The following is a 24,485-nucleotide window of genomic DNA, read 5'->3' as shown; positions in this document are numbered from 1 at the left end:
GACATGTGCGTAGGTCATGCATCTCTGTCTGAATCTTCTGGACTGCGGTCTTGGGCTGGCCAGCGGGTTCCATGGCCTGAGCGTACTGTCACGGACACAGGGTATGTGGACCCACTGGGCCGCTCCGACGTAGCGGGGAGGCAGCTGACCAGGTCACAGTCTATGCGAAAGTTAATCGCAGACAGTAATGCTTGGGTACCTGAAATAGTCCGGACGGTGGCTGTGGCTACAGCACGAATGGAGGCTGCTGCAGCAGGTGGCGCCATACGTGGCGGGCAGTATGCGATGAAGCAGAAGACACTGGACGTGGCAGACGACACTGGACATGGCAGAAGACACTGGACGTGGCAGGAGACACTGGATGTGGCAGAAGACACTGGACATGGCAGGAGACACTGGACATGGCAGGAGACACTGGACATGGCAGAAGACACTGGATGTGGCAAATGACACTGGACGTGGCAGAAGACACGATTCCAACGCTGGTAGGCACAGGAACTGGAACAATACGGAATACAAGAACGGGTAACTGGGTACGGGTAACAGCTGGAACGGGAAACACTAAGGGACCATTTGCGAGACAGACTGGGATAGACTAACAACGCTCAGGCAAGGATTAGGAGGCCTGGGGCCTTCTTATAGACCAGGAAATCGTGGCAGTTGATGATGATGACGACTTCCTATCTGCGCGCGCTGGCCCTTTAAGGCTGGGAGCGAGCGTGCGCGCACACCCTACGGGACACAGCCGAATGGAGTGGAAGTGAGCGCTGGCGTCTCCTAGGAGGGAGACGGGGACCAGCGCTCACGGATCCATGGCTGCGGGCGTCGGGAGGTGAGTAAACCCGACGGCCCGCGGCCATGGACGCTACAATATGTTGGTAATTTGTCGCCCATAGACTCCAATGTTAAAAACTGTAAACGTTTAATGTATAAGTTTATAAGTGTAACTTCTTGTGACATGACAACTACTCTTGTATCTATCCTGTCATCAGAGGTTTTGTATTTTATTCTGAACAGATCCCTCAATTTGTCCCTGATCTGTTGTTGTCGTGGCAGAGTCCTGAATACAGCGCTCAGGTGTTGATTTATCTTTCCTTTCATTCACCTTTCCTGCATATTACTCACACACATCACAAATTATCTGTTCAGAAAACACTGTTGTGTATGAGTGACCCCATTCCTTCATGTCACATAGGTAGTCATGACACTTGGAGAAAGTCATAGTTATCATGAATACTCTTAGTCTTTTGACACCAAAAAGTTCACCAAACAGTCACATAATCTGACTCATGGATACAGAGCCATACATAGAAGATAGGGGTCCTCATGGCAAAGATCAAACTGGGCCCTCCGTTATGATGCGCCAATGTAGCTGCTGAGGACAGACTAGACAGATGTTTGTTTGCCTCTCCATTTTCTTCCCATGACCTTTGGGCCAATTCTCCGCCGCCTTGCCTGCTAACAACGTAGTTCCTCTGGAGAGAGGAGTCCTGCGCACCCAGCCGCAAAGAGGCTAGGACCAACCAAGCCCATAGAAGCCGCATGGTCTATCACTATGTATGTCCGACCTTGGTTGACTATCCTTTATTGAAACATATAATAAAAGGAATTTTCAGGCAGATAAGTTGTCACCTACATCAGTATCTGTCACTTAAAAAACTCCTTAAGTAACGTTCACCCATTACGGTTCATTTCTATTTTTTGTGAAAATTAAGGCAAGATACATGAATTGACCATGTTTCACCGTGCGTTTTAGAACAAAGTATCGCAGTTTTTTTTTATGCATTTTTACCATACAACAATTATAGGCCATGTCCCTAAACATTCTGAAACTATCAGCATTGATTGTATAGTATCAGGCCATAGCTATGGACAAAAGGAAATAGCAGCACCCAGTTGTAAATTTAGTCTTACATTTCCAGGAGTAATAAAAGAGGAACGGCACAATGAAGCGCTCTATCATGGTCTCAGCTCCAGGTGTAGGGGGGCTGCTCAAAGAATAAGGAGAGCACCCAACTAATGCCCAGCATATAAAGTAGGAGAGTCCAAGATAAGTGCCGAATATTTATTGTATCTCTACACAAGTTATATCACATATTTACTGGCTGGATGGTTTATAACAATAATGGATATTTTCTCTGGTATCGAAATCCAAGAAGCCAATTTCAGTTTTCTCACATTGTCCCTCAGATAACAAGGTTGTATTTCCTAATATTCATCGCTTCAATGCTGGGGGTGGTAAATGGAAGAATAAAAAAATGTCCCTCACAAAATATACTGAGAGCTTATTACTGACAGGCTACAAACCTGTAATATATTAGGAAAAGAGACCAAGAGCCTGGAAACCCGATGTGGTCAACTATGGATCCAGACTAAGCTGCCACCTAAACTTATTTGTTGTCAGCAAACTTGGTGCATGCCCAGTATATTCATTACATGTATCCAAATTATATGTGTCCAGAGACGCCACAAAACAAAAAGAGAAAGTCAGAAACTCCACATTTCTCCATGATTTTCCTTTAAGGTTCGGTTTAAATAGAGACATAACTTTTATCTCCTTGCCTTGATGTCAAATCTATACCAGGTCCCGCCAATCACCATATACCATATTTAATCTGGACACCACAGACACAAAAGGCTGGTTTTATGGAAAATTTGGTCCTAGGCAACAAGCAAATTAGACTCGCACCCACCCCATCCCACCACAAAATCTTTTTTTACCGTTTTTTTTTTAATTTATCCGGTAGTCTAGGGCAGTAAAAGGGTTCAGTGTAAATTCACTGGTGGTTTAAGGCCAATAAGGGATTATTTTTAAATTATCTGGTGGTCTAGGGCAGTCAAGAGAGTCAAAAGTAAAATCAGGATTCCTCTAGGAGATGGGGCATTTGGGATTGGCATTTGTAAATTGCCCAGATTGTGACCCCCCTAATACCAGTCATGGACACCAGGGCCTGGGTGTGACTGAAACCTCTTCACCCCTATAGTTGTGTTCTCTGGGTTTACACTAACATTACAAAATGTTTTCAATGTCTGACTCGTCCTGTGATAGAAAATGAAAGGTGTGAAAGTAAATATATTAATTCATTCTAGATATGAGGTTATTTTATGTTTATTCCATTATGTATTTTACAGACATTTATAACATCTGAATATGTGGCACCAGTGACAGCCGACATGCTAGAAGATCCACTGTATATGTGTAAGTATTATAGCAAATAACAACCTATAGAAATTCTATAATGTGATGTCATCCAGAATGTTCCTATAAAGACACATGACAAGACTGTGGGAACTAATTCCCCAATGTTGTTAAACCAGGGCCGGTCTTAGGGGTGTTCGACCTGTGCGGTTACACTGGGTGCATCACCTGTCACTACTGAATGGGGCGCCACTGGTCTTTATGTCTGGGGCACCCATTGCTTGAGTACTCAATCCCACTCTTCATGTAAAAAAAGTAAAGGGCACTGCTCAGGGTGCAGATACATTTCCTTAATAATGGATTACATTACAGTGTGGCAGACAATATCTGTCTGGTGGTGTTATTTGGGCACTGTATGATTGCATTATTTGAGTACTATATTCTGCGCCGTAAAGCTGAATTCACACGCTGCAAATTTGCTGCGCGTCAAAATTCAAAAGTGTTACAGGTGAATAGTTACAGTTTCAAAAACTCATCCAAATGTAGCAAAAGTAAACGCTGGGAATTTTGCTGCAGCTCTATATTATTATAGACATGCTACATAAAAAAGATATTATGATATTAGTAATATAAAAGGGTCTTGTTATTTATGTAATTTCCTAATACATTGTTGGACTATGGAGGCAGTACACAGCGCACACAGTGTCTACATTACCGGCAGTGGCGGATTAAGTAGACCATGGGCCCTGGGCTGTTACCCAAACTTGGGCCCCTCTTCCTCACCGCCGCCCTGCCGCGCCGTAACTATTTTTAACACTACCTTTTTGGGCAAGCATTAACAGTGTTACGATTTCCCTTGTCACAGCGCGGTGTCCCTACATACTGACAGTATCACACTGTGCAGGGACACAACCTCCTGACAAGGGGAATTGTCTATCAGTCCTGGACTGCAGAAAGACTTTTTGTGAAATACAAGGAATTTCCTATAATAAACATGTCAGGAAAGGTGACAGATTCTCTATAAATCTAGTGACTCACAGGTGACGACATCTCAGATTCTAGTAGTTTTTTTCCTCTTTTCTTCTCCATCCGGTCCAGCGCTCATGACGACTTCTCCCGGCCATGACTCATTTCTGCAGAATTTGCCACTCAGACGTCTCCTCACTTTTCCAACATTTCCACACCTATAAACGAAAATAAAGTTATCATGGTGCCACATACCGTACCCCTAAATATAATAGCACCAAACACTGCGCGCCTGAATATAATACCACACACTGTAAAACACCACATACACACAGCCCCCTGTACATAGTGCCACACACAGCCCCTGTAGATATTACACACCCCCATAGATATCGCCATACACAGCCCCCTCTATATATCACACATCCCCCTCGTAGAGAGCGTTACACACAGCCCCATATAGATAGTGCCATACAGCCCCCCTGTAGAGAGCGCCACACAGCCCTCCCCCTCTTGTAAATAGCACCAAAAAGCCCCCCCTATAAAGAGCGCCACACACATACCACTGTGGATAGCACTACACAGCCCCCCCTTGTATATAGTGCCACACAGCGCTACCCCTTGTATATAGTGCCTCACAGCGCTCCCCTTGTATATAGTACCTCACAGCGCTCACTCTTGTATATAGTGCCTCACAGCGCTCCCCCTTGTATATAGTGCCTCACAGCGCTCCCCCTTGTATATAGTGCCACAAGGTTATGTACACATTTAAAAACTTTATATTATAATTATATATATATATATATATATATATATACATACATATATATAGTATGTGTGTGTATCAGTGTGATTGATTGATTTTATTAAAAAAAATTTTTACTTTTTGAGATACAGCTGCTTTGTATCCTGTATCCGTCAGGTCAGCAGGACTGACAGGATCAGTGACACGCAGGATCCACCTCAAATCTATCACATTCAAGATGATAATTTAGTGCAGGGCCCGTTTCACTGATCCCGTCAGTCCTGCTGACCTGATGGATACAGGATACAAAGCAGCTATATCTCAAAAAGTGAAAATATTTTTTAATAAAACGTAATTACAAAGTTGCCCCAAACACACATTTTTATTAAAAATAAATAAAACCGCCGTGATTTTTGCGACGTTTTTTCCGTAGACAATGCAGGTTTCGTTTTTTTAGCGTTTTTATACACACCTTTTTTGCTATTTTAGAATTTTTATTCATAAAGTTTGAAAATAATAGTTAAAAAATAAGCTTTTTTACGTTTCAGCTATTTTTTTTGGGCAATATCATAGTTTTACCTTAAAATAGACCTTTTATTTGTAATCGTCATTGTCTACCGTAAATTTTAATATATTACATGTCTATATTAGGGTAATTGGGTCAGCGCTAGCATTACAACAATCATTGGCGAGGGGAACGTTTTTTTTGGGGTGTGTATTTTATGTGTATTTATTATTTTATTTTTTTTTGCACTTTACTATTTTTTATTACTATGGTCTGTTCCTCAAAGGTCAAAAAAGACCTTTGGGGAACTTTATATATTTTTTTTCTTTGTTTTACACCATGTTTTTCCACTGTAACTGGAGCTGCACAGCAGTCACAGTTACTGGGGAAATCAGCCCTCTCACAGTGACGATTGTCACTAATAGGGCTGTGCTGGGTCTAGTAAGACCCAGCAACAGTCTGCCACTAACGGCACCCGGCGATCATGTGACCAGTCACATGATCACCGTGAAGAATAGAGACAGCGCCGCTGCTGCTGTCTCTATTCCTTTACACAGCGTTCATTGAGCGCTGTGTAAAAGAGATCAGAGAAGACAGAAGCAGCGAAAGCTGCTCCTATCTTCTCCTCAGGGTCCCCGGCAGTCACTGACAGCCGGAGACCCGACATTCAGCTGCCCGATCGCGCGGGCAGCAAGTTAAAACCCGAGCCGTAGAAAGTCTATGGCTCGGGTTTTAAGGACCGGTCCCTGACCGCTGGCGGTAAAAATACAGCCAGCGGTCGGGAACCAGTTGGGCAGGAGGATAAGCCTGTACTGACCTCAGCGCCGGTGACCGCCCGCCCGGCTCTTCTCTTGCTGCTTTGGAGTAACAGAACAGCCGTCCGTCGCTGTTCTGTTACTCAATGGGGTCGGCCCGCACTTGTCAGGGAGGCGTGTCCTACCCCTTTCCCGGCCAATTCCCTGCTCCTCCTCATCTTCGGCAGTTAGCAGCGCTAGCGCGCTGAATAGATTTAGGAGATGATGTGCGGTTCGGGCTGCCATGGGCCCCCTGGGAGCCTCGGGCCCCGGGCGGCCGCCCGAAACGCCTATATGATAATCCGCCACTGATTACCGGTACTGCAGTCTGTGCGCCACAAACAGGTCCGTCCACATGAAATTGCTGTGTACATGAGCCCCAATGTATATTTCCTTCATTGTTGGGTGATCGATACTGAGCATACGTATGTCTGTCTGGAGAAATAAAACGACACAATTATTGTTTTTTCCAGAACACCTTAAGATCGGCTGCCTGCTGCCAGGGGACTCTCCGAAGCAATATTTCATCTATGCAAGGTGCGTATATTATTAGTTACTATATGCAGTATACACCAATACCTCCACAGTTAGAATGACACTTTTTGTATGTCCTGAGTCAGAATGCCCCTTTTGTGTGGCCCCACAGTAATGAAGCCCCTTTTTGTAAGCCCCCACTGAGTCCTTTTATTCCCTATATTAATAGTGCCCACTTTGCACCTATAAAATAAAAAATTATACTCACCTAATAGACGACCAACCGGGTCAGACATTTCGCTTACTATGAAATCAGCGGCCTGGCGCAGACTGGCGTGATTCAGTGAAGTCATCCTGCTTGGCCACTGACATCATTAGTATACTCCCGGTGCCTCATTGGCTACAGGCCTGAACTAGGCCATGGCCTATGAAATCATGCGGCAGAGCAGGAACCCAATGGGTCCCTGCGCCGTTATTGTTTGTCCAATTTCAGGGGCGTATGGAGCCCCGGACCGGTGGGCCACCCCAAAGCCCTGGACCCCAGGCGGTCACCCTATTTACCCCTTTGGTAATCTTACACTGGTTGGGGACTGGACTCTGTTCTAGATGAAAATGTTGCCATTGATTGAGATTTGTCCTAATACATTGTCTTTCTTTCTCCTAGAATTAATTCCTCATAAGAGTTAATGATAACCACACGTCCCAGGAGGCCAGATCAAAGATTAAGCAGAGCCCTCCACCTCACCTCACATAACGTTCAACATTCAGCCGGATGTATTCAGTAGGAGAGTCCAAGGTCAGTGTATTTTATTGACTGCATCTCTACACGATCGCACAGGGCGCATTACTGGTCAATACTGCAGAGGGCACTACCACCATAGATGGCCTGAGCACCCTCAACTTGCACTCCCGATCCGACATTTAGGGTCCAAACCTATAATATAAAAAAATTGAAATATACAATCCCTAGTTTATTGACTAGGTGATTTTATTTGGGCACTGTATGATTAAATTATTTTGACACTACATGGTGCATCATAAGGGGTAGGACGTCACAGATACTGCACATGTCACCATTAAACCTAAGGCCGGCCCTGGATGTGACACAATAGCTGCCATGTGACATGCCATCCACACGGACATGACCGCTGTGGCCTAGTAACTAAAGACAACAGAACCACCAGCGCAGGAGCCACAGGGAATTTTAAAAATTAGTAGGGACTATTTGTTATTTTTAGCCATATGCCTCATGCACACATCCTTCACCATTTTCATGTCCGTTTAAAACGGATCCGTGTGCCGTCGTGACATGGATGTGGTTTTCGTTGTCACTCCGCATCTCTTCCGTTGTTCCATTTTAAATGGATGCTGTGCTTCAGTTTGTCTTCCGTTTTAAACGGTCTGTTAAAATCCATCCTGTGTGTTGAATGCAGGGAACTTTTGCACGCACTGCCGTTGCTTAGCAACGGATCCGTGAAAAACGGGCGGCACACGGTTTTTTGGACGGACCCATAGACTTCAATGGGCCCCACGGTCACTGAACGATGGACAAAAGTAGGACATGCACTTATTTTTACGGAATGGACGAACAGAACCGTCAAAACAACTGAAGTGTGCCTGGCCCCATAAAAATGAATGTGTCAGGGTGCTATCAGTCAAAAAAACATATAGCACCCTGATTAAATTACTGAAGTGGGCATAAGGGCTTTTAACTGAAGTGGGCATGAGGCCTAAGGCCTCATGCCCACTTCAGTTATTTTCTTCAGGGTGCTATTCGTTTTTTTAACTGATAGCACCCTGACACATTAATTTCTATGGGGCCATGCACACTTCAGTTGTTTTGACGGTTTCGTTCGTCCGTTCCGTCAAAAGTAGTGCATGTCCTAGTTTTGTCCTAGTTTTGTCCGTCGTTCAGTGACTGTGGGGCCCATTGAAGTCTATGGGCCCGTCAAAAAAACGGACGGCACACAGACTCTCTACTCTCTACTCTCTCTACTCCAGTCCAAAAGACTCCACAAAAGACAAATTAGAAGTTTTCCATTAAGGATAAGATTATATAGAAGAATAACGATAAGCTCCTGGTCCCTGATACAAAATCTATGCCAGTGTCCTCCAACTATCATGTGCCATTATACTGCTGGTGTTATTTGTGTGGCAGAGGGGCATTGGACTCGTCCTGTGATAGAAAATGAAATGTGTGAAACTAAATATATTATTATTCATTATAGATATGGGGTTATTTTATGTATGTGCATTAAACCCATTATGTATTTTACAGACATTTATAACATCTGAATATGTGGCACCAGTGACAGCCGACATGCTAGAAGATCCACTGTATATATGTAAGTACTATAGCAAATAACAACCTATAGAAATTCTATAATCTGATGTCATCCAGAATGTTCCTATAGAGACACATGACAAGACTGTGGGAACAAATTCTCCAAGGTTGTCAATAGGCAGATCATATATTTGTTGATATGATGAACCATACTAAGCGCACGTCATAATATCTTCACAGTTTATACTTTTTGTTCCAGAAATACTTATGATCGGCTGCCTGCTGCCAGGGGGACTCTCTGAAGTAATATTTCATCTATATGCGGTATGTCCATCATTAGTTACTATATACAGTACCCACCAGTAGCTCTGTACATTGAAAAAGTGATGAGCGGGCAAAATGCCAAGAAAGGCGTAACAGTGGGGAACTTTGGATAGTTGGTAGGAATAGGCATAATGTAAGTTAGGAGTGTCTTTGTCCAAAATGCTGGCCACATTGGGACTGAACGTAGGTGTAAGGTAATTGGATGAGGGGACTTAGGGTAGTGTAGTGGGATTTTAGACAGCTTTGGTCTGCCAAGAACATTTGCGATGTGTCAAGGCCTGGTTAAAGTATCTACAATGGTTTCAGGAAGGGAGAGTAGTAACTAGGGGGCCCGTCAATGACCTCGATTTCACGGCGCCACAGGCTGGAAGTTCAATAAGCCTAAATTAGGCCTAATATTTTGGTGTGAAAGTGGAGGCGGCCGTACCACTACGATGCAGTAGAAAAGGACTTAAGTGTGTTGCATTACACAGTCATGATCTGCAGGCATAGGTGATAATAGACACTGGCAGAATGTTTTTATATTTACAGCACTCAAGCGGAAAGCAATGGAAGGTGCCGGGATATTGCCACGTATAGAGCCCCCACAAGTCATGCAGCACAAGAACCTGGACTTGGGGTATACTGGATTGTTTGGAGCCGATGGCTGGAAGTAAGAAGTGTCCTAGCATCAAGGAAGCAAGGCAGGTATCCTCAATGGTATCATTCTAGCAAAAATTTGAGGGAACATAGCACGATGATGGGCCAAGTGCCAGGGGTCCTTGCGCAGGGTTCGGTGAGGGATAAATTATCCCAGGAGGGCCTCATAATCTCAACATGGGAGAGGGACACCTTGGGGGTTGCCAAAATGTTTATGACATGGGATACTAGCACATTGTTTGGAATTACAGGAGCAGCGCATCTGGATGTAAAGAGAAGCAGAAGAAGGCAACCAGTAGCTGGTTGAGTCTGATTCTGATCTGTCAGATGATTATGAGTGGTCTGATGTTGGGGATAGAAGGGCTGAAGGGCAAGAGGTTTAAGGTGCTGAAAAAAAATGTTTAAGCAGGATAAAGTAAAAAGGTAAAAGCGAGGAGGCGTGATACCGAAAGCCAATCCTTTACTGGAAAGAGGGGGTAGAATTTGGGGCCAGGAAACATGTTTGTTGATTTCTACCTACACACACTTGTCCCAGGAAATGTTTGGAACGATAAGGGGGGAAAGGCTTGTCTAGTTTTTGAGATGTCTATGGAAGCCGTTGCAGCTTAAAGAGGCTCTGTCACCACATTATAAGTGTCCTATCTCCTACATAAGGAGATCAGCGCTATAATGTAGGTGACAGCAGTGCTTTTTATTTAAATAAACGATCTATTTTTACCACTTTATTAGCGTTTTTAGATTTATGCTAATGAGTTTCTTAATGCCCAACTGGGCGTATTTTTACTTTAGACCAAGTGGGCGTTGTACAGAGGAGTGTAGGACGCTGACCAATCAGCATCATTCACTCCTCTCCATTCATTTACACAGCGCATAGGGATCCTGTTAGATCCTTATGTACTGTCTTATACTAACACATTAACAATACTGAAGTGTTTAGACAGTGAATAGACATTCCACGGGATGTCTATTCACAATCTCTGCACTTCGTTACTGTTTCTATGGTAGTTACAGCAGAGGAAGCGTGATCTCCTTGTAACCTGTCATTTACCGCGTAATCTCGCAAGATAACGCGTCCTCTACTGTAACTACCACAGACAGAGTAACGAAGTGCAGAGATTGTGAATAGACATCCCGTGGAATGTCTATTCACTGTCTAAACACTTCAGTATTGTTAATGTGTTAGTATAAGACAGCACATAAGGATCTAACAGGATCCCTATGCGCTATGTAAACGAATGGAGAGGAGTGCATGATGCTGATTGGTCAGCGTCATACACTCCCCTGTACAACGCCCACTTAGTCTAAAGTAAAAATACGCCCACTTGGGCAGTAAGCAACTCATTAGCATAAATCTAAAAACGCTAATAACGTGGTAAAAATAGATCGTTTTTTTTAAATAAAAAGCACTGCTGTCATCTGCATTATAGCGCCCATCTCCTTATCTAGGAGATAGGGCACTTATAATGTGGTGACAAAGCCTCTTTAAGAGGTTGGGTAGCTGTCAGACGGAAAAGAGGCAGAGGAGGTTATTAGGGATTGTTTAGTATTGCAGTGTTATGGTGGTGGAGCAGGACCCCCTTATTGATCAGGTGCCAATAAAAAGGGATGGTGCCTGTGAAGCAGGCTGGTAAGTATAAAAAAAATACATCTGTCGCATCTAAAAGAGGCATCAGTAAATGATGCAATAGACAAGGAGTTGAGTGAGTTGCATCATTAAAGCAGAATCTACAAGTACGGGTGACAATGGATACTTGCAGAATTTTTTTGTGCCTACAGGACTGAAGCGAGAAGCAGTGGAAGGGACCCGGATATCGCCACAGATAGGGCGTCCATGAGTCATGCAGCACAAGGAACTAGACTTGGGATGTAATTGACTGGAGGAGATGGCGTACATTTGCAAAGAACGTAGTTGGCTTTCGAAGCGCGTAAGCGGTCTTGTATCATCAATTCAACATGCCATGTGGTTTATAAAATGTTTTTCTAATAAAGTCATCACATTGTCATGAGGATTGCTGGCCCATATTTTCTTCCGTTTGCTGTAAATTTGTTGGACAGTGTGGTCAGGGGGTCATGAAGATTGGTCAGGGTGATCATTGGCTACCTGGGTAGGGGGACAGTTGGGTGCAGGTGGCCACGGCTGGCCCTAGAAGCGGGATTGGATGCTTGATGGTGCAGAACAAGGATGGGTGTGAGAAGGGTGGAGAGCAGTGCGACTTGCATAGCACGCCATGGCAAATTATCCGGCTGTAATGACGGGGTAGGGAGACAGACAGGTGAGCCCTAATCTACCTGCCACTCAGTCCCTGCCTACTTGCAATGGCCCGTCCTAGGCGACGGCGTACAACTGGGCGATGGTCCCTATGCTCAATAAGTGCACGACAGACAAACAGACAAGGGTACACAGAAGCTAAGGGAAATGGGGCAGTTGCCCACGGCAACACAGTGAGCAACAAGAGTAGTGAACGAGCCGGGTCAAACCAGGAGTGCACGAGGTACAAATCGCAGAGCAGGAGCGTAGTCAGTAAAGCCAGGGTCAAAAATTAAGCAAGGTCAATAATCATAGCAGGAGCAGCAGAGCCAGGAAACAGAAAAGAATCACAGGCAAAGGAGGAGCAGGAAATGCAGGTATAAATAGACAGAGGGCGGGAGCTAGCTCCATCTGGCCAGGCTGTGATAGGCTCTCCCACTCCGCAGCCTCCCAGCCTGACTGGTCGAAGATCGTGTCACTCTCTCAGACTTAGGAGCAGGTGCAGACTGATTACCCACGGATGTCGACACAGGGGCTGTGTCTGGCAGATCCTTTACAGTACCCCCCTTTTAAGAGGGGCCACTGGACCCTTTCTAGGTGAACCTGGCTTATTGGGGAAGCGAAGACGGAACCTCCTGAGCAATACCCCAGCGTGAACATCCCGGGCGGGTACCCAAGTCCTCTCCTCAGGCCCGTATCCTCTCCAATGGACCAGGTACTGGAGGGAGCCTTGGACCATCCTGCTGTCCACAATCTTGGCCACCTCGAATTTTACCCCTTCAGGGTTGGGAACAGGGACCGGAGGTTTCCTCGAGGGAGCCAAGGACGGGGAGCAGCGTTTAAGGAGGGAGGCATGAAACACGTCGTGTACTCGAAAAGACGGGGGTAACTCCAGTCGGAAGGAGACAGGGTTAAGGACTTCAATGACCTTGTATGGCCCTATATATCGGGGAGCACATTTTTTGGACGGGACCTTAAGGTGCAAATTTTTAGAAGATAGCCACACCAGATCCCCGACCACAAACAAGGGGTTAGCAGAACGTCTTCTATCTGCCTGAGTCTTTTGTATGCTCTGGGACGCCTCTAGGTTCTTCTGAACCTGGGCCAAGACTGTGCACAGTTCCTGATGAACGACATCTACCTCGGGATTGTTGGAACTACCAGGTAAAACGGAGGAGAACCGTGGATTAAACCCAAAATTACAGAAAAAGGGGAGACCCCTGACGAGTTACTGACCCGGTTATTAAGGGAAAATTCGGCGAGGGGAATGAAAGAGACCCAATCATATTGACAGTCAGAGATAAAACACCTTAAATATTGTTCTAGAGACTGATTAGTCCTCTCAGTTTGGCCATTAGTTTCAGGATGGAAGGCCGAGGAGAAGGACAGATCAATCTCCAACTTTTTACAGAAGGCTCTCCAAAACAATGAAACAAATTGTACCCCTCTGTCAGAAACAATATTGACAGGAACCCCATGGAGACGCAGGATGTGTTTGACAAACAAGGTAGCTAACGTCTTAGCATTGGGTAGTTTCTTGAGGGGCACAAAGTGGCACATCTTACTGAAGCGGTCTACTACAACCCACACCACCGACTTGCCTTGAGATGGAGGCAAATCGGTGATAAAATCCATGGAGATATTATATGGGTCCAAGGTCTCTGGGGAATGGGCAAAGAACATAGTAAGCCCGCTGGTCGGGACCTGGGAGTCTTGAACCTAGCACAAGTTTCACAAGCGGCGACGTAGGCCTTAACGTCTTTAAGCAACCCAGGCCACCAATAGTTTCTGGCAATGAGATGCTTGGTACCCAGGATGCCTGGATGGCCAGATAGTGCAGAGTCATGATTTTCCCTGAGTACCCTTAGCCGGAATTGCAGGGGAACAAACAGCTTGTTCTCAGGAAGGTTCCCGGGAGCTGAACCTTGATCAGCCGCAATTTCGGAGACTAAGTCAGAATCAACAGAGGAAATGATTATACCTGGAGGCAAAACACATGCAGGATCTTCCTCCGAAGGAGGGCTGGCCATGAAGCTACGCGACAGTGCATAAGCCTTAATATTTTTAGACCCAGCCGTATAGGTGACCAAAAAGTTGAATCTAGTTAAAAATAACGCCCATCGAGCTTGTCTCGGGTTTAGCCTCCGGGCAGATTCTAAGAAAACCAGATTCTTGTGGTCGGTAAGGACCGTTGCCTGGTGCCTAGCCCCCTCCAGGAAGTGGCGCCACTCTTCAAATGCCCATTTAATGGCTAAGAGTTCGCGGTTGCCAATATCATAGTTACTCTCAGTGGGCGAGAACTTCCTGGAGAAGTAGGCACAGGGACGGAGATGGGTGAGGGACCTGGTACCCTGGGACAAGACAGCACCGACTCCCACCTCGGAGGCGTCAACCTCCACGATGAATGGCTCCATTTGGTTAGGCTGAATCAGCACAGGGGCCGAGATAAAGCACTTCTTAAAGGGAATGTGTTGCCAGAAAAACATGTTTGTTTTTTTTTAATTAAACATTTAGTGTGTGGGTGATTAAACATTGTTCAAATTTTTTTTATTTTTTTCACGAGTCAGGAAATATTATAAATTAATTCTAATTTATAATATTTCCCATTTCTGGTCACTAGATGGAGCTATTCCCAAAATTGCAGCATTGCAAAATTGGGTAAAAAGCCCTCGCTCTAGTGAGCTCTCAGCATCCCCCCCCCTCCTTTATCCTGGCTAGTGCCGGGATAAACGAGGGGTTTGAACGGTGTAACCTCCTACACTGTGTGTCGCCATTTTTTGAGCTAACACACAGTGTAGTAGGTTTACATACAGTAGTAAACACACACAAACACGAACATACATTGAAATCTCTTACCTGCTCCTGCCGCCGCGGCTCCCTCCGGCCCGTCCGCTCCGTCTGCTGCCGCTGGTCCAAGTGCACAAGTCCGGAAGCCGCGACCGGAAGTAGTAATATTACTGTCCGGCCGCGACTTCCGGTCCACAGGAAAATGGCGCCGGACGGCGCCAATTTCAAATTGGACTGTGTGGGAGCGGCGCATGCGCAGTTCCCACACAGACGCCGTACACACAAGTGAATGGGACGGGAGCCGTTCGCAGTCCCTATGGGACTGTGGCTGCCGTATTCCATGTCTGTATGTGTCGTTAATCGACACATACAGAAATGGAACAAAAAATGACAGCCCCCATAGGGAAGAAAAAGTGTAAAAATAAGAAAAAGTAAAACACAAACACACAAATAAATATAAACGTTTTTAATAAAGCACTAACATCTTTAACATATAAAAAAATAATTTGTGATGACACTGTTCCTTTAAGGACCTCAAAAGCCTGGACCGCCTCTGGAGGCCAGTGGAGGAGGTCAGCACCTTTGCGAGTAATATCTGTAAGAGGCTTAGCGATGACAGAGAAGGTAGCAATAAATCTCCTGTAATAATTAGCAAACCCCAGGAAGCACTGTAACGCCTTCAGGGAGGCAGGTTGGACCCATTCAGCCACAGCCTGAACCTTGGCAGGGTCCATGCGGAATTCATGAGGAGTGAGGATTTGACCCAAAAATGGTATCTCCTGCACCCCAAACACACATTTTTCGGTCTTTGCAAACAGTTTGTTTTCTCGAAGGACCTGGAGCACCTTCCTGACATGCTCAATGTGGGAGGACCAGTCCTTGGAAAACACAAGTCATCAAGGTACACTACAAGAAATACCCCCAGGTAGTCTCTTAAAATCTCATTTATGAAATTCTGGAAGACCGCGGGAGCATTACACAACCCAAAGGGCATGACGAGGTATTCGAAATGACCTTCGGGCGTGTTAAACACAGTTTTCCACTCATCCCCCTCTTTGATGCGGATAAGGTTATAAGCCCCCCGTAGATCAAACTTAGAGAACCATTGGGCCCCCTGAACCTGATTGAAGAGATCAGGAATCAAAGGAAGGGGATACTGGTTCCTTACAGTGACCTTATTCAAGTTTCGGTAGTCAATGCACGGCCTAAGACCACCATCCTTCTTCCCTACGAAGAAGAAGCCAGCACCTACCGGAGAAGTAGAGGGGCGAATGTAACCCTTGGCCAGGCATTCCTGGATATACTCTCTCATGGCTTCACGTTTGGGACAAGAGAGATTAAATATCCTACCCTTAGGGAGCTTAGCTCCTGGTACCAAATCGATTGCGCAATCGAATTCTCTATGAGGAGGTAACACTTCGGAGGCCTTTTTAGAAAAAACATCCTGAATAAACTCAGGTTGAGTGTTCACTTCCTCAGGGAGAGAGATAAAATTAACAGAAAAACATGACGTCATGCATTCATTACCCCATTTGGTAAGATCCCCAGTATTCCAGTTAAACGTGGGATTATGCATCTCTAACCAGGGAAGGCCTAAAACCAAATCGGACGATAATCCCTGCATCACCAGTACAGAGCACTGCTCCAAATGCATGGAGCCAACAAGGAGTTCAAAAACAGGGGTATGCTGTGTAAAAGAACCATTAGCAAGTGGAGTGGAGTCGATACCCACTACCGGGACCGGTTTAGGCAAGTCAATCAATGGCATAGCTAGAGGCATAGCAAATTCCACAGACATAATATTAGCAGAAGACCCTGAATCCACGAAGGCACTGCCGGTGCCAGACCTACCCTCAAAAGAGACCTCAAAGGGAAGCAAGATCTTATTAGGTTTCATATATACGGGAAATACCTGTGCGCCCAAATGACCTCCACGATGGTCACTTAGGCGCGGAAGTTCTTCAGGCTACTTATTCTTACGCCTAGGACAGTTGTTCACTTGATACTTGTCATCCCCACAGTAGAAGCAGAGACCATTCTTCCTGCGGAACTCTCTACGTTGTTGGGGAGAGACGGAGGCCCCGAGTTGCATAGGTTCATCCGAGCTTTCCATGGAAGAATGAAGCAACGGAACCTTGGGAGCCATCATGGGGGGGTCAGAGGGGAAGGCACAAAAACGTTCCAGTAGTCGTTCCCTGAGACGTCGGTCAAGATGTACTGCTAAAGCCATAACCTGATCTAGGGAGTCAGAAGAGGGATAGCTAACTAACAGGTCTTTCAGGGCGTTCGACAGACCCAATCTAAACTGGCACCTCAAGGCAGGGTCGTTCCACAGAGAAGCTACACACCACTTCCTAAAGTAAGAACAGTACTCCTCAATGGGTCTCTTATCCTGACGTAAGGTAACCAGCTGACTCTCCGCAAAGGCAGTCTTGTCAGTCTCGTCATATATGAGCCCGAGAGCGGAAAAAAAAAGAATCACAGGCAAAGGAGGAGCAGGAAATGCAGGTATAAATAGACAGAGGGCGGGAGCTAGCTCCGTCTGCCCAGGCTGTGATAGGCTCTCCCACTCCTCAGCCTCCTAGCCTGACTGGTAGAAGATCGTGTCACTCTCTCAGACTTAGGAGCAGGTGCAGATCGATTACCCACGGGCGTCGACACAGAGGCTGTGTCTGGCAGATCCTTTACACTGGCTATTGAAGACAAATCCTAAATACAATAGTTCAGTGTTCAAATATAATATCAGATTCAAGCATAGATACGTATAGCATAGAGACGGGGCTAGAAATAAGCTCAGTTTATATATAAAGCACCAAAAAAAAGATCAGTGTTATGGCTGCGGACCGCTGCCGCTCACCCTCTGCAAATGGCCACGACCGCAACTTCCCTTCCTGGAGTGTGCAAGGAGTGCCTTAAAGGGGCAGCGCGCGCACTTCCTAAAAGTTTCCTATCCTACCCCAGTGCACCCTGGATTATAAAAAGGGCTCTGCCCTCCCACTCCTTGCTTGAACATTGTTTGTACTTTTCCCATGTTTGTATTGCAAGTGGTCCCTTAGGGTTTTCCTGTTTGCTCCCAGTGTTCCCGTTCCCTGCATCCTATCTCTTGTATCTCGTGCTGTTTCCTAACAGTGCCTGCCTTGTATCGGAGTCGTGTGGTACGCCCTGCTGTATCACCACAACTGTGTGTCATCTGCCATCCCTGGTGCCATTTTGCCTCGACTGGCGCAACCTGCCACACCTAGCCCTATGTGTGCCGGAGCCTGCTACGGCGGAGTGGCCTAGTTGGTACACATAGGGATGTAGCCATCTTTACCTTGACTCTGATAACTTGCTGCAGTGTGATTTCACACAACAATAACCATTGAAAAGTCATTGAAAAAGTCAAGATAAGGCATCTTTCCACTGTGTATTTAATGCGTTATAAGTCAAGCTAAAGTCGGCTACATATGTTCCCTAGATCGTGACAGTACGCTCAGGCCATGGAACCCGCTGGCCAGCCTTAGACCACAGTTCAGGTCATACAGATGGATATGCGTGACCTACATGCACGCCAGGATCAACTCCTCGTCGCTGTAAACTCCATCATCACCTGACTGGATCAACTCCCTGTTCCTTCCCGAGAGACATGGGGGCGCATGGTAAGGTGAGCTTATTCCATCTGTTCACTTGTTGTGCTGCTGTGGGGTGGTGTCTATTGCTGTGGTGCTGCACTTGTGGGGGGACTTGGCCCAGAGCCAAGGAGGCTTGGCTTGGCCTGATGGCATGGATGCTTTTGAGCCTCTGGATTGCTCCCTCTGCAGGAGCGGTGCTACGGTAACGGTGACCGCCACGCGGTGGTGCAACCGATAGAGTAGGGACCCACTTTTAAGAGGTCGTCGTGAAGTGGCAAGTGGGCTTGCATACAATTTGATCAAAATGTTACAAAGAACCTCTCGTTCATATTTAATAATTTTGCCTAGCCGCAATTGATCATAGTATACAGTGGATGTGCGGTCCATGTGTAGTCTCCTTCATTGACAAATGTATTAACTCTAGGCACTCTCAGGAGTTTTCAGTGGTGGTCCTCTCCTTTTTTTGCTGTTTTTACCTTCCACTTTGTTCTGTAGTCAGCGTACTGACAGCCCCATGATCAAATCACAGGGCGCTTATAGAGTGACAGAGGGAGCCGCCTCCCGCTGTCTACCCACTTAAATGCTGCGGTTGCCATTGACTACACCATCTAAGAGGTTAAATGGTCAAGATCAGAGGTTTCAATCACAGCCGGGTTCCTCCTGTGCAAACACAATCACTATGATGGAACAGTACGTCACGGTGGCCCTATGTAAGGCAATCCATGACGTACATTTATTTTATGGAGGCTTAAGGGGTTAATTTTATGGCTGAATGGTGTATAATCATCAAGGGCATAATAATAGGGGTTGCAGAGGTAAAAGCCTCACTGGTGCCCTGCTACCTGAGGGGCCCCAAAAGAAGACACTTGAATTATAAATGGAGCACAGTCTAGAAAAATAGTTGCCTGTTCAGTGTCTGTTGTGTCCGGAATAAAAAGAATACGTTGTTTAAAGGTAAAGTTGTTATGGTGAGACGACCCCTTTAAATACAGAAGTGACAGTTTTACACAATGATTACATTTATATAAGTTACACTATTGATATATTTGTTCCGCAATATGTCAGCTTCTATGTACAGATGTAGTGATCTTTAACTTGACTTTAACCCCTTAAGGGCGCAGCCTAGTTTGGGCCTTAAGGCTCAGAGCCCATTTTTTAAATCTGACATATTTCAATTTATGTGGTAATAACGTCGGAATGCTTAAACCTATCCAAGCGATTCTTGGTTGATATATTCAGTGTTTATTGGTGAAAAATTGCTAAATTTTGAGAAATATAGCATTTTTCAGAATTTAAATGCATCTGTTTTTAAAACAGACGGTTATACCACTCAAAATAGTTACTAGTTCACATTTCCCATATGTCTACTTTAGATTTGCATAATTTTTCGAACATTCTTTTATTTTTCTTGGACGTTACAAGGCTTAGAACATAAACAGCAATTTCTCATATTTTTAAGAAAATTTCAATAATTTTTTTTTTAAAGGTACATCTTCAGTTCTGAAGTGGCTTTGAGGGGTCTATGTATTAGAACCCCCCATAAAACACTCCATTTTAAAAACTAGACCCCTCAAAGTATTCAAAACAGCATTTAGAAAGTTTTTTAACCCTTCAGGCATTTCACAGGAATTAAAGCAAAGTGGAGGTGAAATTTGCAAATTTCATTTTCTTGCTGAATTTCAATTTTATTCAATTTTTTTTCTGTAATACAGAAGGTTTTACCAGAGAAATACTACTAAATATGTATTGTACAGATTCTGCAGTTTTTAGAAATGTCCCACATGTGGCTCTAGTGTTCTCGTGGACTAAAACACAAGCCTCAGAAGCAAAGAAGCACCTAGTGCATTTTGAGGCCTCTTTTTTTTAATTAGAATATATTTTAGGCAGCATGCCAGGTTTGAAGAGGTGTTGAGGTGCCAAAACAATAGGAATCCCACAATAGTGACCCCATTTTGGAAACTACACCCCTCAAGGAATTCATTTATGGTTGTTGTTATCATTTTGACGGCACAGTTTTTTCACAGTACCTATTTGAATTGGGCTGTGAAATAAAAAAAATGAAATTTTTTCCAATAAGATGTCATTTTTGATCAAAATTTCTTATTTTCACAGGGAACAAAATACCCCATTTTGTTGTCCAATTTGTCCTTAGTGCGGCAATACCCCATTTGTGGTGATAAACTGCCGTTTGGGCTCATGGCAGGGCTCAGAAGGAAAGGACCACCATTTGGCCTACTGAAGCTTTTCTGGTGCTAAGTCATGTATGCAGAAGCCCCTGAGGTACAAGTACAGTTGAAACCCCCGAGAAGTGACCCCATTTTAAAAACTACACCCCTTAAGACATTCATCTAGAGGTGTAGTGAGCATTTTGACTTCACAGGTAGTGTGTAAAAGATAATGCGCAGCAGATGGTGCAGAGTGAGATTTGCCATTTTCTATATACATATATATATATATATATATATATATATATATATATATATATATATATATATATATATATGCCATGTCAGTGTCCGATATAGTGTGCCCAGCATGTGCCACTGGATATATACACCCCATAAGCTGTAATGTGGGTTCTCCCGGGTACGGCAATACCCTACATGTGGCTGTTATTAGCTGCCTGGGCACACGGCAGGGCTCAGAAGGAAAGGACCACCATTTGGCCTACTGGAGCTTTTCTGGTGCTAAGTCATGTATGCAGAAGCCCCTGAGGTACCAGTACAGTTGAAACCGCCGAGAAGTGACCCCATTTTAAAAACTACACCCCTTAAGACATTCATCTAGAGGTGTAGTGAGCATTTTGACCCCACAGGTATTGTGGAAAAGGTAATGCGCAGCAGATGGTGCAGTGTGAGATTTGCAATTTTCTATATATCTATGCCATTTCAGTCTCCAATATATGCGCCACCAGAGATATACACCCCATAAACTGTGATGTGGGTTCTCCTGGGTACGGCATCACCCTACATGTGGCTGTTATCAACTGCCTGGGCACACAGCAGGGCTCAGTAGGGAAAGATGAGGGGGATAAGCTGTACGGAGTGCGTCAGGTTAGATTAAAAATCTAAGGGATGTATGGTAAAATTTAAAACACTTTCATACAGAGCCCTGGTTTTTCGGGACACGTATCACATCGATATATTGTGTCCTCCCTTATCCCCCTCTTATAGCAGACTTTGCACCTCTTTTGACTTTTTCCCTTCTTGCTAGTTTGTGCGACTTCTTCTGGAAAGTGTTGCCCTGGTACGATGCGTTTGGCCTCGCTTCCAGAAGTACTGGGTGCCCCCTTCTTGGTCCCTAAAGATTAGGTTCTTGATAATGATGTGCATGGCCAGCTTCTTATACCACACCGCATGGCGCTGTAGGGCTTCAGGACTTGATCTGACAAGTCCACCCCTCCCATGTACCTATTGTAGTCCAGGATGCAGTCTGGTTTGGGGGTCTCTGTACTGGTACCTCGTACAGGTACATGGGTACTGGTGTGGCCATGTATTGTTGTCAATACAAGGACATCTCTCTTGTCCTTGTACTTGACACACAATATGTTGCTGCTAGAATGTGCCCTGCTCTTACCTCTTCTGAGTGTTTGCCCAAGCAGACTCTTAGGGAGGCCTCTCAAATTTCTTCTAGCACTGCCGCATGCCGCAGTACGTCTGGAAGCGAGGCACTTGAAGAGCGGGACGCTGGTATAAAAATTATCCAGGTAGAGTTCGTAACCCTGGTCCAGCAGTGGGTGCACCAAATCCCACACAATTTTTGAATTAACTCCCAGTAAGGGGGGGGGGCATTCTGGGGGCTGAATACTGCTGTCCTTCCCTTTATATATCCTAAATTTGTAGGTATACCCTGATGCACTCTCGCACAGCTTATAAATCTACACGCCATTCTTTGCCCTCTTACTCGGCATGGAACTGGCGGAATTGAAGCCTCCCTTTAAAATCTACCAAGGACTCATCAATAGAAATACACTTCTCGGGGGCGTATGCTTGGGAAAACCGGGCATTGAAACGGTCTAATAGGGGTCTCCGTTTATACAAACGGTCAAAACTGGGGCCATCTCAAGGTGGGCACTGCTCATTATCAGTATAATGTAAGAAGCGAAGTATTGCCTAATTTATTTTTCTTAGGTTCCAGTTCAGTTCTGAAGTTGCTTTGAGGGGCCTATATATTAGAAACCCCTATGAAGCACACCATTTACAAACTAGACCCCTCAAAGTATTCACAACAGCATTTAGAAAGTTTATGAACCCTTTAGGTGTTTCACGGGAATTTAGAGCAATGTAGAGGTGAAATTGACATATTTATTTTTTTGGTCAGAAAATCCTTTTTATACCATTTTTTTCTATAACACAAAAGGTTTTACCAGAGAAACGCAACTTCATACTTATTGCCCAGATTCTGCAGTGTTGAGAAATATCCCACATGTGGCCCTAGTGCGGTAATGGACTGAAGCATCGGCCTCTGAAGCAAAGTAGCACCTAGTGGATTTTGAGGCCTCCTTTTTATTAGACACCATGTCCGGTTTGAAGAGGTCTTGTGGTGCCAAAATAGTGGAAACCCCCAAAAAGTGACCCCATTTTGGAAACTAGATACTTTGAGGAATTCATTGTCGTTTTCATGGGGTGCATGCGGCTTTTTGATCAGTTTTTATTCTATTTTTAAGTGGTGTAGTGACTAAAAAACAGCAATTATACTATTGTTTTTTTATTCTATTTTTTTTACAGCGTTCACCGTGCGCTATAAATTACATATTCACTCTATTCTGCGTGGCGATACGATTACGGCGATACCATATGTTTATAGTTTTTTTATGTCTTATGGCGTTTGCACAATAAAATACTTTTTGTAAAAAATAATTTACTTTTTGGTGTTACCTTATTCTAAGAGCCATAAAGTTTTTATTTTTCCATCAATAAAGCCGTGCGAGGACTTGTTTTTTGCGCAACGAACTGTAGTTTCGATCATTACCATTTTTAGGTACATGCGAGTTTTTGATCTCTTTTTATTCCATTTTTTGGGAGGTGAAGTGACCAAACAATTGTGATTCTGGTACGGTTTACTATTATTTTCTTTTACGCCGTTCACCACATGGGATAAATAACAAAATAATTTAGTAGTTCAGGCCATTACGGACGCGGCGATACCAATTATGTATAGTTTATTTGTTTGTTTATATATTTTTATTAATAATAAAGGACTGATAAGGGAAAAAGGGGGATTTTTACTTTTATCACTTTTGAAACTTTTATTTTCTTATTTTTACGCATCTTTTTTTTACTTTTTTTTTTACTTTATTACTTTGTCCCACTAGGGCACTTGAGGGCAGGAGGCCCTGATCGCTATTCTAATACACTGCACTACATGCATAGTGCAGTGTATTAGAGCTGTCAGCTACTTACTGACAGCAAGCATAGTGGGTCCTCACTTTGTCAGGACCCACTAGGCTTCCATCGATGGCATAGCCGGACGCCATAGTCACCATCGCCGGCCGCTATCGTGTAGCAGGTCGGTGATGGTAGCTGAACCCCTAAAAAGCCGCGATCGCTATTGAACACAGCTTTTAAGGGGTTAATCAGCGGGGACACAGCGATCGGTCCCCGCTATAGGAGCTGAGGCAACCGCTGTACAAGACAGCAGCTGTCACAACTCCTGCATGTGTCAGGAAGACGGCCGAAATGGCCGTTACTCCCGCAACGTACTATTCCGTCACTGAGCGTGAACGGGGCGGTCAGCATCACGGAATAGTACGTCGCTGAGCGTTAAGGGTTTAAAGAATAATACCTGATGTGACCCAGTGATTCGTCTTGTGGCATCCCGGACATTTGCCAACTTCAGTTTTAACGAACTCTGCGGCATGACTCTCCATTTTATCCTGGGACATAGAAGACCGCCGGAAGTGAGACACTCGCCGGAGCAGTGGGGACGCCGTTCTCGCTCCTCTGCAGAAGTGACAAACACAAACCCGT

General features: G+C 44.8%; 1 long non-coding RNA gene across 1 annotated transcript; it reads left to right on the top strand.

Moving 5' to 3' along the window:
• Nucleotides 1-3,132: 3,132 nt before the first annotated feature.
• LOC142760786 (uncharacterized) lies at nt 3,133-10,457 on the top strand. The gene is made up of 6 exons (XR_012883398.1): nt 3,133-3,199; nt 6,623-6,686; nt 7,288-7,419; nt 8,902-8,968; nt 9,167-9,231; nt 9,763-10,457. It is a non-coding gene; the product is annotated as an uncharacterized LOC142760786 (long non-coding RNA).
• The last annotated feature ends 14,028 nt before the right edge of the window (nt 10,458-24,485 follow it).

The sequence above is a fragment of the Rhinoderma darwinii genome, chromosome 4 (assembly GCF_050947455.1).
Source record: "Rhinoderma darwinii isolate aRhiDar2 chromosome 4, aRhiDar2.hap1, whole genome shotgun sequence".
Lineage (NCBI taxonomy): Eukaryota > Metazoa > Chordata > Amphibia > Anura > Rhinodermatidae > Rhinoderma > Rhinoderma darwinii.
Note: the sequence above shows the minus strand (reverse complement) of the source record. Positions and strands in the feature narration are given on the sequence as shown.